This window comes from Lissotriton helveticus, chromosome 2_2 (genome assembly GCF_964261635.1).
Source record: "Lissotriton helveticus chromosome 2_2, aLisHel1.1, whole genome shotgun sequence".
NCBI classification, from domain to species: domain Eukaryota; kingdom Metazoa; phylum Chordata; class Amphibia; order Caudata; family Salamandridae; genus Lissotriton; species Lissotriton helveticus.
Genome location: NC_136060.1, coordinates 382,278,289 through 382,295,671, shown reverse-complemented (window position 1 = coordinate 382,295,671; position 17,383 = coordinate 382,278,289). Strand labels below are relative to the sequence as shown.

The window sequence follows — 17,383 nt, the reverse complement described above, 5'->3', positions numbered from 1 at the left end:
CTTGGAACATCCAGGGCTTTTGCAGTCATAATGTCTTTCAAATACATTCATGCAAATACAGTTTTACCAAAACAGCATTTTTTTTAGTAAGATTCTATGATAAAAATGGTAGTACCCGCACAAACATGTTTCTTGTTTCCACACTTACAAAGTGTGTAAATCTTATGGACTGCTGTTGCACTTCCAAATACATTGAATTCCTCTAAGTACGGTGGCAGGGAGTCACACCTTGAACAATCAGAGTCAGGAGGGAGGAGGAAAAATATCACTGTTAGTAGGAGATCCCTTTGTTTTGCTTTGCTGCACAGCTTAGAGGTAACCCAGGTTAGCATACTACTAAATGAAAAGGTAGCTTGAAAAACATAAGAAGATGGATCTGAAAGTCCCACATATACTAGAAATAAAATCAAAACTTCAATACTAGGCTAAGCTGCAACAAGTCCATTTAGTATTTTATGTTCCTCAGCTGCCCCCTCCCGAATGGACAGCCGCCGCCTTTACGCTAACCCTGACTCTGTTACTCTTTGACTTTGTATCACAAAGATCCACCACAGCTCACTCCTAGACAATTGTGCATAAAATGAGGTTGCCTCGCGACTCACGTACTACCTCAATAATGCATACAACGAGGCTACCTCAGAACTCAAGTACTACCTCATGAATACACTGCACTCTTGGACTTCCAAGCCTTTATGCATAATGCTGCTCTACTATATAACTCTTGCGAAACACTGTTGTAAAGCGCTCAGATATCCCCGGTTCCAGCAAGTGCTATACAAAACTCCTTAAATAAATAAATAAGACTTAGTGGCCCATTCTAAAGAGCAAAGAGAAGGGGTATGCATGCTGATGGGTGGGAGAAGCAGATAATAGTGGAGACTACTCCTTGCCTTTGCCAATGCCATTCAGTGAGTCACTGTATGTGAACATTTATTTATAAAAGCGGTTTGTCGCTTTAAGAGGATGTGGCCTAATGGTTAGAGCTGCTGACTCTGGAACTGGGGAACCAGGTTTGAGTCTTGGCGTGGGCTCACCATCCTGTGATTCTGGGCAAATCATTTAATCTCTCCATCCATCCCTACCAAAAACAAAACAAAAAAGAATGTATCCACATTTAACGTAGAGCACTCCAATACCTTCTGGTCGAGTTTGCCTATAACACTGAAAGAAAAAACAAGCATTAGGTTTCGCCAGTTATTACTATTACGCTGTTTTTGTTGTAGCTTGGTGAATCGTTGCGCAATATAAATTACTGGAACTCCGTTCAAGTGTTATGACTTGTTTTTCAAGTAAGGCAATATATTGTGCTGTTATTGGTGGTATTATAAAGTGGGGAGATTTGTTAAATGGGGTAGTGCTATGTATGGTGGCAGAGGGGTGGCAACACATATAACTGTTTCTGGTGCCATAAGAATCCAAGCTCCAGCCCTAAGGTTACCTTCTAGCCATCACAAGAGCTCACTAGTCGTGGCCATTGGCAGAGCGCTCTCTGTACTAGAGTAGCAGGGGTTCAGCAGGTCTGGGTTCAGTTGAATTTACAGTTACTGCAGCAGAAGAATGGCAGGTGGTCTCCATGCAGTAACACTGACTAGGCTCTCCCTGTTCCTGAATTAAAAGCGCAAGGCAAATCTAAACTGAGAAGAGTTTACAGACCCTTTTGTTTGGTACATAGCGCAAATTTGGTCTAAATGCATTAAAAGTGCTTTGTATGAGCATCAGGTTCCATTTCTCAAGATCAGATTAAGGAACAGCGGGATTAAGAATTTTACCTGGAATTATAGAATGTCGTAGAGACGTCGCCGGGACTCAAAACCAAGTCCCGCAGGTCTGAAGTCGTCTGCTCTGAACAGTAGCCTACGTCTATTTCATGATGCTGCGTGTCACGATGCCTACTTAAAGTAATAGTGCATTGACTGACCAGACTGCACAGGCGCATCCCTTGAAGAACGAAGAGCCTTTCAGTAAAATGTAAAGGGGTCTATAAGTCTGCACATCGTGATTGTGGAATGCTGATAGGGCTGGGGCAGTGGACTAGTAGCAATGGGTGACCAGGGGTGGAGTTAGGGTCATTGCCAATGCAGCTCAAGGGCCAGAATAGCAGAAGCAACATCAGTTATGGACAGAGGAGCATTGGCAGAGCACTCTCTGTACTAGAGTAGCAGGGGTTCAACAGATCTGGGTTAGGATGAATTGACAAGAGTTACTGCAGCAGAAGAATAGTAGGGGTCCTGCTAGCCTTCATGTGGGAACACTGACTGAGCACTCCCTGTTCCGGAAATTAAAAACGCATGGCAAATCAAAAATGAGAAGAGTTGACAGACCCTTTTTTTATTTTTTTACATAGCACAAATTTGGCACAAAGGCATTAAAGTTCTTTACATGAGCATCAGTTCTCATTACTCAAATATCAGACTTCAACAGGAACGGCAAGATTAAGAAGTTTGCCTAGAATCACAGAATGCAGTAGAGTCAACGGCAGGACACAAAACCAAGTCCTGCTGTCCTGAAGTCAGCAGCTCTGCACATTAGCCTATTAATCAATCAATCAATCAGGGTTTTGTAGATCGCACTACTCACACATTAGGGTCTCAAGGCGCTAAGGGGAGGGTGTGGGAAGCTCCGTTGGGGGTCAATCTGTGGAAAAGTAAATTTTGCCATGTTCTGTGTCCCTACGTGTCCTCCATCTTATGTTATGTGTGCATGATTAATATGCATATGTATTCCCCATGTTTGATTAAAGACGCAATTATAGTTGTGTCCACCTCTAGTATGCCAGTTCCCAGTCCTCGTGAATACTACGAATATCAGGCCTATGTAAAGTTACGTTGCCACGTTTCTCAGTGTGCACGTTATTTCATTGTGAACTCCCCGTTTCTAGGCCTCAAAAGGGCCCGGACACCAGATTCAGCTTCTGTCTCCTGAGCCCTCGCTGTGGAGCGATACAGCCCCCACCTGTATTCCTGACCCTTCACTTACCTCCTGCCTCACAGTGCCCGGTTCAGCCTGGCTCTGCCTCTGAGTCTGCCAAGAGTATGTTATGATTCTAGTTATCAGTCCAGTCCTCCTTCTCTGCATTCCTGAGCTACTGAATCGCATCAATAGTTTCCGTCATCGTCTAGCCTTTACGTCTCCATGTAAGAGAAATACTGTATTAATGATCATTTAATATTCTTCATCACGCACTACATGTAGAATAATGTATGCTCCAATCTTAGAGTCTGTTAGCCTTTACCCCGATAACTTTTGGATTCTATCAACATGTTCTCTAAACATCAGATACTAGATACTGTTTAGGTACATGTCGCCCTGACTCTCCAGACTTCAGTCTCTGCTCCTAGCACATAGTTCATAGCCCCCAGCTTCTCCTAGTAACACGTCATTGTCAGTTTACGCGCACCATTAGGTTAGAGGTCCCGGCTCCTTAGGTAGCCCCCTCCATGTTTCCGCCCCAATTATGACATATTCTGTTACGTTTACATCACATGTCTATGTATACGCCTCTTGTTACACCCACTTTCACCCTTATCTTTCGCGACTGCTATTGACCACACCCACTGCTCCGCCTATTGTATTCACTGTAATGCAACTGTTTTAGTATATATGCTTGTGTATTGTTATTAAAAGTTAGCGCGCTCATCCCAGATCCAGCCCCGGCAGCTGCCGGGCCCTGTCCTCCTGTTCCTGTGCAGGTTGTCCTGTTCCTGTCCTTTATGCTGTATTAAACCTGCAAACTCCTATTACCTCGAATCTTGACTCTTATTTATTGAGCTATCTGTTATTGCTATGTCCAGTAAAACCTAGATCCGGTATTATTTATTTATATACCACAAATCGAAGAGCCAGGTCTTGAGGTCTTTCCTGTATTGGTGGAGTGTCAGGCATCGCCGGAGGTGAAGAGGGAGAACGTTTCAGGTCTTGGCTGCGAGGTAGGAGAAGGACCTTCCACCCAATATGGTTCTATAGAAGTGTGGGACAGTGACTAGGGAGAGGTCGGCTGAGCGGAGGTTTCCCTTGGGGGCGTGGAAGGAGAGATGGTTGTTGAGGAATTAAGGTCAGATGTTGTGGAAGGCCTTGCAGGCGTACGTGAGCAGCTTGAAAGTTATTCTTCTTTCAACGGGGAGCCAGTGGATATCCCATAGGTGTTGGGTGATGAGAATCTGCCATTGGATATTGAGGACTCGTCTGGCTGCAGCGTTCTGGACGGTCTGGAGTTTGTGGAGGAGTTTTTTATTGATTCAGGCATAGAAGGTGTTGTCATAGTCCAGTCTGCTGGTGATGAGGGCAAGAGTGACAATTTTCCTGGCATCGGAGGGGGTCGACTCGAATGTTTTACTTAGTATGCGGAGCGTGTTGAAGCATGCGGAGGTGACAGTATTGATCTGGCAATTCATAGTGAGCGATGAGTCCAATATGATGCTGAGGTTATGTGCATGGTATGTTGGAGTAGGTGGGTTTCCAGGGGCAGGGGGCCACCAGGTGTCGTTCCATGCAGAGGGGGTGGAGCCAAGGATGAGTATTTCTGTTTTCTCTAAGTTGTTTCAGGCAGCTGTTCTTCATCTAGGTTGTGAAGGCTTTCATCCCTTCCTGGAAGTTGTGCCTGGTGATGTCGGGTTCCTTGGTGAGGGAGAGGATGAGCTGACTGTCATTGGCGTATGAGACGATGTTGAACCCATGATTTCTGATGATGGTTGCATGGGGGACCATGTAGATACTGAAGAGGGTGCGGCTGAGGGAGGATCCTTGGGGTACTCTGTATCTGATCTCGGTTGATTCTGAGAGGAAGGGTGGGAGTCTTATTCTCTGTGTTCTGCCCGTGAGAAATGAGCGTAAGCAGTCTAGGGCCCTTCCTTGGAGCCCGCATTGTGGAGCCTGGTGGTTAGTGTGCAGTGGGAGACGGTGTTGAAGGCTGCTGATAGGTCAAGGAGGATGAGCGGTGCCATTTGGCCATGGTTGAGGAGGGCTCATATAGCATCTGTGGCGGCGAGGAGGGCGGTCTCAGTGCTGTGTTTGCTGCATAATACGGATTGAGAGGTGTCTAGGATGTCGTTGGCATTGATGAAGTGTGCCAGCTGAGTGTTGATGGCCTTTTCAATTACTTTGGCTGTGAAAGGAAGCAGTGAGATGGGCCTGAAATTCTTGAGTTACGTTGAGTTGGGAAAGGTTTTCTTTAGAAAGGGGTTGACTTTGGCGTGCCTTCAGTTGTCGGGGAATGTTGCGGCCTTGAGGGAGAAGTTTGTGAGCAGGGTCTAGGTAAGTAGATTCTGTTGGGTGACGTCGCTGGGGTTGTGGGTTGAGGTGGTGCAGAGGTCTTGGTTGTCGAATCTGTTGTAGAGTGTCTTGATCTTGAGGTGAAAGAAGGGGCTGACTCTATTGCAGAGGTCTTGGGAGGGAGGGACATGCTTCGCTGTTGGGTTTGGCAAATTCCTGTATGATGTTCAAGAGTTCCTCTGAGTTGTGGGCCTTGGTGAAGATTCTGTCTTGGAGGAAGTTCTTTGTGGATTTTATGAGGTGGTGGGACGTGGTGGCTGTTTTGAAAGCGGAGCGTGCTTCCGGAGTTTTGCTGTTTCTCCACATCTTTTGCAGTCATCGGCAGAAACGCTTGGACTCCTGAAGTGCCATAGTGAACCAGTTTGCTTTCTTGTTGGGTCGTATTGTGGTGTTCTGGAGGGGAGCAAGTGTGTTTGCACTGTTGGCTATCCATTGGTGGATGTTGCTTGCTGCGTTGTTGGCGTCTGTTGTTTTTGGGGGTGGGGTGGAGTGCAGGTGAGGGGGGAGGTGAGTTGTTCTTCAGAGACTTTGTTCCAGATTCTGTGTGGGAGGTGGTGCTCGTGCCTGTATGCGGTGGGATGGTTAAAGAAGAAATGGATGCAGTGGTGGTCAGTCCAGAGCAGTTCGGTGGTGTGGCTGTAAAAGATACTATCTCCTCCTGCGAAGATGGGGTTAAGTGCGTGCCCTGATGGGTCTCTACCTCTCGTTCACGATCCCGCATTTCCTGGTGCTGGAAGTCAGGGTCTATTGAGCCCTTAAGGAGCTTTGCGCAGAATAGAAGACGCAGAGATGATGGCTAAAAGCATGCAAAGCACAGAATCGTCCACAAGTCATACGCATTACGAGGCGCAGTGGGAGGACATTGTGATAGCTTTGAACTGAAAATGAACTGAAAAAGAGCATTCATTGCAATTTGGCAGCACCAAACAGAAGTAACACAACCTACAGTGAGAGGAGGGCAGGCGTGCAGACACCTTTCCAGTGTCAAACTGATTTTCATTACCCCGCTCCCTTTTTATTGCCACATCTTGGGTTCCTGGAGTGAAGTTTTTCCAGTAGCAGTGCTGGTACATTCATATAAACGAGTGAACCTTATTTTTGTTGAATCGTAAATATTTATACGCGAGGGCAGTCTGATATATATCTCCTGGTAGAACAAAATCAGCTGTGTGAAAGCACGAGACAGGGCTACATGGCACACCTGTCAAAATTGTGACGAGAGAAATATTCTCTATAACCAAATACTTCAGCATCCACTTACAGCGTTGCCATTCAAAGTTCTCTGATATATTCCTAATCATGCTTTTGGTCAGCTTGTTAACTAAATTACCCCATTGTGTACACATTTTATTAAAAATAGTTTCCCTGTATCCATGACCCTGAAATTATGGAATCTATGGTCAATCAAATGAGCTGTCCCACTAGTCGCAAGCCGACCAGCAGAGAAGTAAAGTGATTTACAGCAGCATTTTAATGCAGGATCTTGGCTCTTTTCTCTGAAGCTTTCTGAGGCAGAATCACTTGCTGCAGAGAATACCCAAAGCATTTAGGACACGTCAGCCAAGCATATATGAACGAAAGGCCTACTGTGCAGGTAACGCTGCGCTTTTGTAATATTAACCAAAACAATATCTATAGTGTTTAACTCCTTCAGTGCTCATGACGGAATGGTTCCATCATAAGCATAAGCACCTGTGCTCATGACAGAACCATTCCGTCAAGACCACTGACTCATTGTCAGTGAAATTGCTCTCCCTCCCCGTAGCTCCACCATTAAGTGAGGCCTTCCTTTGGAGCCCCTGCACTCTAGAGTGTTGGTGTTTGAGGCCCTCCTCCACCCACAGGTTTCACATGCGCCTCATCCCTGGTGGTCCAGTGGACCTCTGTCTCCATTCTCTTGCTCTGCTTTTTTACTCGTTTTTTCCCTCACTTCTATCTACCCCTTCACTCTCCTTCTGGGTCTTATCTTCCATTTTATGTCGTTTTCCCCTCATTTCAAGCTCCCCCTTCACTCTCCTGTGTCTTTCCTCCATTTTCACTCGTTTCTACCCTCATCTCAATCTCCCCCTTTCACTCTCCTATGTCCTCTGTGTCTTTCCTCCACTCTTTCTTGCACTTTTGCTGCCTTATTTGCACTTTTCTCTCTCTTTTTGCCTTTTTCCTTTTGCATTTTTTAGCCCGTTTTCCCTGCCCCTGCTGCCCCTGTGGCCCCTTCACGCCAGCACGACCAGTGCGACCGGCCCAATCCAGCTCCCCTCCCCACTCCCGTCTCCAAGCTGTCCAGCCCTCTCCAACCCCTACTTAATGGCTGCCACTGTGGGTACAGGCGAGCAAGACCACTGATTCATTGTCAGTGAAATTGCTTTCCCTCCCTCGCAGCTCCACCATTAAGTGAGGCCTTCCCCCGAGCCCCTGCACTCTCGAGTGTTGGTGTTCGAGACCCTCCTCCACCCACAGGTTTCACCTGCTGCTCATCCCTGTTGGTCCAGTGGACCTCTGTCTCCATTCTCTTGCTCCGCTTTTTCTCTCCTTTTTTAATCGTCTTTTCCTTCACTTCTATCTCCCCCTTCACTCTCCCTCTGAGTCTTAACCTCCATTTTCTGTCGTTTTCCCCTCATTTCAAGCTCCCCCCTTCACTCTCCTGTGTCTTTCCTTTGTTTTTCACTCGTTTTTTTACCCTCATCTCAATCTCCCCCTTTCACTCTCCTGTGTCCTCTGTGTCTTTGCTCCACTCGTTCTTGCACTTTTGCTGCCTTGTTTGCACTTTTCTCTCTCTTTTTGCCTTTTTCCTTTTGCCTTTTTTAGCCCGTTTTCCCCGCCGCTGCTGCCCCAGCGGCCCCTGCCCCCAGCACGACCAGTGCGACCGGCCCAATCCAGCACCCCTCCCCGCTCCCGCCTCCCAGCTGTCCAGCCCTCCCTGACCTCTACTTAATGGCTGCCACTGCGGGGACAGGCGAGCAAGACCACTGACCCATTGTCAGTGAAACTGACCTTTTTCCACCACAAAATCAAGAGCATCTACGACAACTTCGACAAAGACAACCAACACACTGAACCCTCACCCAGCCCCCCGACACCCTGAAGCCAGCGATCGACAACTGGACAGCCCTCACCACCGAAGACACACTGAAGACGATGAAGTCAATCTACTCCGGGGCCCCCACGGACCCTTGACCCCACCACATTTTCAACAAAGCCGCCGACACCATCGCACCCATGCTCTGCCACACCATCAACTGCTCCCTGGCAACTGCCTTGTTCCCTGACGACTGGAAACACACTGAGAACAACCCCCTCCTGAATAAACCCTCAGCCGCACCCACCGACCTCAAACACTACAGACCCATCTCCCTGCTCCCGTTCCCAGTGAAAGTCGTTGAGAAAGCCAACAACAGCCAACTCACCACATTCATCGAAGAGCACAACATCCTTGATTCCTCCCAATCCGGCTTCAGAAAAAAACATAGTATGGAAATCGCCCTCCTTGCCACAACAGACGGCATCCGTACCTTACTGGACAAAGGAGAAACAGCAGCCCTCATGCTCCTCGACCTCTCAGCGGCTTTCGACACAGTCTCTCACCATACCCTAATACGCAGACTCCACGACGCAGGGATCCAAGACAAAGCCCTCGACTGGATCCGCTCCTTCCTCTCCAGTAGAACGCAGCGGGTCAGACTCCCACCTTTCCTCTCAGATCCTACACCTACCACCTGCGGAGTCCCCCAGAGGTCCTCCCTCAGCCCTATGCTCTTCAACATCTACATGGCTCCGCTCGCCCCCATCGTCAGAACCTACGGACTCAACATTGTGTCATAGGCATAGAACACCAAACTCATCCTCTCCCTATCAAATGAATCCAACACCTCCAGACACAACTTTCGAAAAGGCATGGAGGCAGTCGCCAAATGGATGAAAAACAGCTGCCTACAACTAAACACAAACAACATGGAAGTACTCATCATGGGCTGAAACCCAGACGCCTGGAACGACACCTGGTGGCCCACCGCCCTCGGAAGCCCGCCCACCCCCATTGACCACGCACCAACCTGGGAATCATCCTGGACTCAGAGTTCAAAATGGATAGCCAGATCAACTCTGTTTCGTCCTCCTGCTTCCACACCCTCCGCCTCCTAAGTAAGACCTTCAAATGCATCCCTCTCGAACACAGAAAGATCTTCACTCACCCCCTGGTCACCAGCAGGCTCGACTACGGTAACGCACTCTTTGCCGGAATAAACAAAAATCTCACCCGCAAGCTACAGAACATCCAATACGCCGCCGCAAAACTGGTCCTCAACCTGCCAAGCCACTGCCACATCCCCCAGCACCTGTGCACACTCCATTGGCTCCCCATCTAAGCTAGAGTCACCTTCAAGATGCTAACCCACGCTCGCAATGCCCTCCACGACACCGGACCAGCATACCTGAGCAGCCGACTCAAATTCCACACAACCCAAAGGACCCTACAATCAGCCAAGCTCTCCTGCGCCGTGGTTCCCCGCACCAGAAAGACCAGATCGGGAGGCCAGCCCCTAGAACGACCTTTTGCTCCACCTCAGACAGATAACATCGATCCCCATCTTCGCAAGAAACCTCAAAACCTGGCTCTTTGACAGACCCCCTTCTTGCTGGACTGCAACCTGTGAACACCCCCCACACTCCTAGCGCCTTGAGACCCTTATGGGTGAGTAGTCAGGCTTAACACACACCTGATTTGATTTGATTTGGTCATAGTGTACAGGCATACAAAATCCCTCTGCTGCAGACAGCAGAGGGATTTTCTTTTTTTCTTTTTGCCTCGAGAGGTGGGGAAGAGCTTCCCCAACTTTCTGGGGCCTTTTTTCATTTTTTCAATGAAATGACGATCACAGGCATGGTGCGCTGACGTCATTACATTAAAAATAAAACTGAAACTTAGTTTCAGTTTAATTATTTCGGTGCGCGTGGGGCTATCTCAGCAACAGCGTTGTGTGTTGGGCGTTTATTGTCGCAGGCACTAGGCTTACCCATACAAGTGAGGTTGAATTTTTATCGGGAGTCTTAGGGGAACACAAAATAGTAGAACAAGTGTTATTAGCAATTGACTTTCTTTGCATTTCTGCCTTACAAATATAAGACAATTCGTCAAAAAAAAAGTCATTTTGAAAAATGACCTCTAATTCACATGCTTGTATGGGTACCCACAATTTTGAAGATGTGCAAATAACCACTGCTTCCAAACTCTATATTTTGTTCCCATTCCCGGAATATATAGGTTTCCTTGGTACCTATTTTTCACTCTTTATATTTTACCAAATGAATTGCTGCATACCCGGTACACAATGAAAAACCGTTGCAAGACGCAGCTCAGTTATTGGCCCCAGCAGATGTAACGGTATATTGCTTTAAAAATCGGTCATATTTAGAAGTTACAGATAAAAAAGTTGGCAAAAATTGCTGTTTTTTTTAAACTCAATTTCAATATTCGTAATTTTCAACTGCTAGTTTCTATGAAAAAACTGAAAGGATTTACACAACTGACCCCTTGCTGAATTTAAAATGTTGTCTACTTTTCAGAAATGTATAGCTTTCCGGGATCCATTATTGCGTTCGCACCAATTTCTACCACTAACTGAAAGGAGGATGAAACCACAAAAAATAGCAAAAATAGGCTATGTCCCAGTAAAATGCTAAACCTGTGTAGAAAATGTTGCTTTTCTGACAAAAGGCTGCCTCTCCCAGAAAGCTTAGAAGATGATGATTTCAGCACGACAAACACTTTGTTGATACCATTTTCACGAAAAAAACAGATGCTTTCTTCTGCAGCACATTTTCCCATTTAAAAATAAAATAAATAAATTGCTATATTTTGGCTGATTTCTGGGTCCCCCACAGGGGAATCCACAAAGCCTGGGTACCTTTAGAATGCTCAAGATGTTGGAAGAAAAGGACGCAAATTTGGCGTGGATACCTTATATGGACAAAAAGGGCCTAAGCGTAAACTACCCCAAATTGCCAAAAAGGCTTAGCACGGATGGGTAGGCCTAGCACCAAAGGGGTTAAAGAGTTTCAGAAATTATTTTTATTATTCACATATTGGAACTGCCGAAAACCACTCTTGAGTTTGACTCTGAAAGCCATCTTCTTGTTGTTGCGATGCTAACCTTAGGCAAACATGTGGTTGTTCTGCGCAGTTTCTCCGAGCTGCCTTTCATCCCTTCCACCTCAATCTCATCCTCACCAGTAAATAACAATTCACCTTGGTATTATTTGAATGTCTCTAGTTCCTGTTAAAGTTTAAATCCTATACACAAGAACGTAAACAGAAGAAACAAGGAGCAAATGTAAGCACTCAAATGGCAAGACAGACGCCATGTACTCTGTCAGGTTGTTCAGCTTTGTGTGATGGGTTGTTAGTACAATACCAATAGAAGGTAAGGTGGCGAAGGGTTGCACCCACTGCTCCAATGGAAAAATACAATGATAATATTGTATTGTTATTCTCATTGTATTTTTCCTATGGAATGGAGGTCATTGGCTGGCATGGCGGGGCTGGGCTGTGCACGGGGAGGAGTGGTTTGCACTCTTTAAGTGTGCAGGACTGCTAGGCCGGCCATCTTGGGCCGTCCAATGACTCCTGCGCACTTTGCATGTTCCCCACCAGGATACATTACACAGCCTGGTGAGGAACATGCAAAGCCTCCCTGTAATCGTCTGAGTGCCGAACCACAGTGCTCAGACCAATCACAATACTGCATTGCAGCATTGTGAATGGCTATGGGGAGCCAATCACAATGCAACATTGCAGCGCTGTGATTGACTCAGGAGAATACTTCCTTCTGCTGCTGCCTGCCGGTACTGGGACTGGAAAATGAAGAGTACAGAGGAGGGGCGGCCGTCCTCCGTTTCAGGTAAGTTCTTTTTTTTTCTTCTGCATTTGATCCGCCCCCCTGCCTCACCACCCCCATCCAGTAGCAGCCACTACTGTACAATACAGTGATCAGGAAGGTGCTGTTAGCAGGAAGTTGCTTTTAGGATAGCTCCTTCCCACTATGGAATTAAAAGAAACCTTTCTCTTTAAATTGTGGATCAAAAGGGGTGCTGTTCCTCTAGTGTGTGCGCATCCACTGCATGTCGACACCCAGTTGAGTCAAAGGGCAAAGTTTACCAAACTATTTTACTCTTTTAGTGTAGAAAACAAATCATTTCAGAAATGTACCTCGACCTATGTTGAAATAAAAAAGTAAAATAAGTAACTGTTCCAAAATGTTTTCACACTTTTCATCTGTGTTACCTTTACACACGCTGTTAAAGAAGCACAGCAATATTCAAACTAAACTCGAGGAATCTGGAATGTGTGTTTGCATTCTAGAGGAAGACTGGCGCAGGTACTGAAAATAGAGCGAAGGGGGAGGACAGAGAATGTGGTGAAAGGACCAGAACTGTCAACCCTAAAGCTGGGGAGCTGGGTTCGAGTCTCAGAGTCAGCTCACAAGAACAAAAACACAAAACGTTTAAATAAAAGACATCATGAAATAGCAGAAAAGAAAACTGTCAGAAAGCACGCTTTAAATGCATACAGTTGAAATAAATGCCAGTCTTATAAAAATAAAAGAAGTCTTCATTAAAGAAGGCCAATGAGAAGGAGTACTTGGTCAGCGAGAAACTGAGAAGAAACACACTCAGGGCCAGATGTAGGAAGCCCTTTACCGGTCAGTAACGGCCGAAATCGGTATTTTCGGCCGTTACCGACCAGTATTGAGCTTTCGGGATGTAGGACACCGAAAATCGTCCGAATCGGTAAATTTACCGAATCGGTAAAGTTACCGATTCGGTAAAACACCGAATCGGAAATATTACCGAATCGGTAAATTTACCGAATCGCAACGGTTTGTGATTCGGTAAATTTACCGAATCGGTAAAGTTACCGAATCGGTAAAATACCGATTCGGTAAATAAGAAGTGGTAAAAATGGATATTGAGATGTAGGGAAGCTCTGAAATACCGAATTTGCTCGAAGTTCGGTATTTAAGAGTCGGTATTTACCATGGATTGGAATCAGGTGGTAAACAGATGAAACCTATAAATATGGACCCAAAATGCAATTCTTCTTGCACAATGGCGGCATTTTATGTCATTGCAAGAGGGCTACGGCTACAGGAGGAAGGAGAGAGGGAATGGCAGAGAGAGGAGCAGGTCTACAGACAGAGGATAACCCTGTTCATGCTCACAGAGGCAGAGATACTCCAGAGGTACAGGTTGGCCCCAGACACCATCACGGAACTCATCAGGGACCTTCACCCACTGTTGGAGCATACTACCCCAAGGGCACACGCTATTCCTCCCCACATGCAGGTGCTGTGCAGCCTACACCTGCTTGCGTCTGGGAGCTACCAGAGTGTGGTTGCTGCGGTAGGTGGGGTGACCCAGAGCAGCCTGTCAAGGTTTTTCCACAAATTCCTTGACGCCATGTTACAGAGGATGGAGCATTATATATCTTTTCCTGCAACCCATGCTGAACTGGTCCAAACAAAATCTGACTTCTACCAGATGGCACGTTTCTCCAATATAATTGGCTGCATTGATGGCACGCACATTCCCATTTGTCCCCCTGCAGCCACCGGATATATATACAGGAATAGGAAGTCCACCCACACCATCAATGTGCAGGTGATATGCAATGCAAAGTTCGCCATTACTGACCTTGTGGCAAAATTCCCTGGGAGTACCCACGACTCCTATATATTTCAAAACAGTGGCATCTATGCACGGCTGACTGCAGGGGAATTTGGTGAAGGATACCTCCTAGGTAAGACACAGTGTGCGACCCCTATAACACCTATTGCAGTAAGAAGTACATGTATGCATGTGAGTTATGTATTCCCATTTCCTTTTAGGAGACAGTGCATATGCCCTCCGCTCCTTCATACTCACCCCCTACCTCAACCCCTCAACACCCAGCCAAAGGAGATATAACCGGGCACACAAGAGCACACGCAATGTTGTAGAGCAAACATTTGGTATCTGGAAAAGCAGGTTCAGATGCTTGCACAAGAGCAGAGGTGCAAGGCAGTATACCCCCATCACCTGCTGTAAGATCATTGCTGCCTGTGCTATGTTGCACAATCTTGCTGTGAAGAGGGGTACTGAGGTGGAGTTGTCAGACTATGAGGATCATGACGACGACATTGCTGTGCCTGAAACACAACCTGCTGGAGTGTCAACACCAAGTGATGGCAGATACAGACGTGAGGAAATAACACGCAACTATTTCTGAGTAAGTGATGAGACTGAGACCTATATTGAAAGCACGAGAATTTGTTTTATTTAGGATATTTCTAGGTATGTTAAAGAACAAAAGTGCAACTGTAAGCATTTCACAGCAATGCTCACAGTGAGCAAACACACACAGACAGGTGTTGAATCCACCCACCATAGTTGTGTATTGTCACTAGGCAGGTTTAAATGGCACAAATGTGCAACAAAAACATTTGTATCTATAAATTGAATGTCCAATGGCAGTAGGCCATAGTATCAACTGTTCATTTGCGGCCACGCTTTGCACTGGCAGGTGTATGTGGCTCACCCTGTTCACTGGGCGTTTGGCCTGTAGCCTCACCCTGTCGCCTGCTGCTCCTCCTTGTCTCTACGACATGGGGTGCTACCTTCAGTGTCCGGCACGTCAATAGCAGCAGTTTGTGCAGTTTGAGCATTGAGTAGAGCCTCCAGCGCACCGGTCATTCCGGCTATGCCCCTTGTCAGCTGATTGCTGTTTTGAGTCAGGACTTCCTGACTATTCATGCTACGCCTGCATAGCAGGGATGTGGCTGTTGCCAGGCGGTGGATAGATTTCTCAGTTCTCTCTGCACGCTGCTTCTCCCTGCGCCTTGATGTTATTTCGGAGTCCAGTTTTGTGCACAGTTGCTGCATGGATTGGGTCATGTCATGTATCCCTGTAGCCCTGCTCCCATTAACTTCCACCAGTTCCCTGATGCCCTTACCAATTTCCTGCATGTTGATGTTGAGGTTGCGCATTTGTCTTTGACAGGACATGATGCCCTTGCCCTGCATCCTCTGAATCTTGACCATGGATCCCTCCAGGCCTTGGAAGACACTGGACCCCTCCCCACGTGCACCTACACTCCTTCCTTGTACTGTGCGGCGTCTAGTGGTACTAGGTACAGGCTCTGCGCTGGGCTGCAGTGTGGCAGAGATGTCAGCTCCAGGCAAGTTGTGTGAGTCTTCACCCACCATTTCATCAGCAGCTGTCTCCATTTCCATCAGTGGGGAAACGACATGCCTCCTGCTAGGGTGTGCAGCAGGTGTTTCCATTTCCAGTGATGCTGGCATTTCTGGTGACAAAACCAATAGTGGGGACTGTGAAGGTCTTGGGGATGCCTGCATTTCTTCACTGATGTCATGTTTTTGGGAAGGTGGCTGCCCACTCGGAACACCTGTGTCCTGTGATGCACTGGGACCTGGCTCATGACTTTCATCCCTCTCGGGTGCCGTGCCTTCTGCCTCCTGTGACTTCCATCTGGATGTGTGACCTGTGGACATATGAGCACATATCAGCTAGGTGCAAATGTCTCACAGACACTACAATAAAACTTATGAAATTGCACTTATTACATGCTGCCTGCCCTTCATTATGTCTGCAATCATTTGCCTAACTTGGTGGTTACAGTGCTGTGTGACATGCTCTTTCATGAACTGACTACATGTACCATGATGCATTGCTACTGTTCTGCACAGACACACTGGGACTGGGGTAACTTAGCTTCAAGGGGTGAGGGATGGATGAGGGTGTGAGGGGGATTGCTGTGCATGCATCTTACCTTTTCTTTTTGCAGCTTTCGCCGAGCTGTCCACTTCTCCCAGTCCATGGGCGCTTTCTGGCTCAAAGGTGGTGGCTACCATCTCCTCCAGGTCAGTGAGGGGGGGTGTTGTGTTCTTTTCTCCACCTGTTTGCGAGGCCTGTTTGTGGTGGTCAGCAATTTTTTTTTTGTATGGCTCCTTAGGACATAAAACCTCTTTTTTAAATCTTCAATGACTCTGGTGGTCACTCCCACTGCATTGACTTTCTCAAGGATTTCAAGCCAAAGCTTCGTTTTTGCTGATTCAGGCACAGAAAGGGACACCCTTCTGAAAAGTCTGGGGTGCACCTTTACCACCTCCTCCACAAGGACCTGGAGCTCCATGCTGCTGAATTTGAGCTTTCTTTTTCTTTCTGTCTGCTCTGTGTCCTTGCTGCTTGCCATGTTTAAATTTTAAAAGTGCACAAACTCTGTCTGCTGCTGCTCCCAGTCTCTCTACTCCAACTGCCTCTCCAGAACCTTCTAATTAGTTGCAGCTGCCTGTGTAGCCACTTCCTGGTAGGAAGGGGGAGGGTGGTTGCACCTGATTGGCTGTTGCGTTAAGTTTCACTTTTGCTTGCTGTCCGATTCGGTATTTACCGAATCGGTATTTACCGAATCGGTATTTCCAATGCATTCCTATGGGCCTTTTGGCCCATAGGGATGAATGGGAAATACCGATTCGGTAAATACCGATTCAGTAATTACCGAAAGTCCGATACCGAATTTTACCGATTCGGTTAAAAATACAGATTTTTCCCCTACATCTCATTTACCGATTTTTGAATACCGAATCAGTACAATTCGGTATTTAAGAATCGGTAAATGACATTTACCTACATCTGGCCCTCAGAACAGAATGCCTACAACCAATAAGAAACAAGGAAAAGTAAAGGGACAAGTACACAGATCAATAGGAAATGAAGGAGGGATGTAAGTCCCTTTTAAGATATATTGAATACAATAGATTTCACATGCACAGTGCAAAATATGAAAATGGGCTGCTTTTAAATAAATATTTACATGCAAGGAATGCGAACGCATTGATGAGGTCTGCTGTCCTCCGAGTCTTCCATCCCTGCACCGGCAGGCATTCTCAGGGAAAGCAAAATGCCCTCTGCTTCATAAATATGAATAAAGTAGGAGGTTTTGAAACATATGGCATATACGCTTTTGCGATATTACGAATTTGTACATCAGCCTTGGTTAAAAACTTGAGACCTGAGATTAATACATCAGGTCCAACAACAAGACGGGTCAAATAATGGAGGTCCAAA

General features: G+C 46.6%; 1 protein-coding gene across 1 annotated transcript in view; it reads right to left on the bottom strand.

Annotated features, from left to right (window-relative positions):
- POLN (DNA polymerase nu) overlaps positions 1 to 17,383 on the bottom strand; it is a 2,689,548-nt gene that overhangs the window by 1,839,283 nt on the left and 832,882 nt on the right. The window lies entirely within an intron of this gene.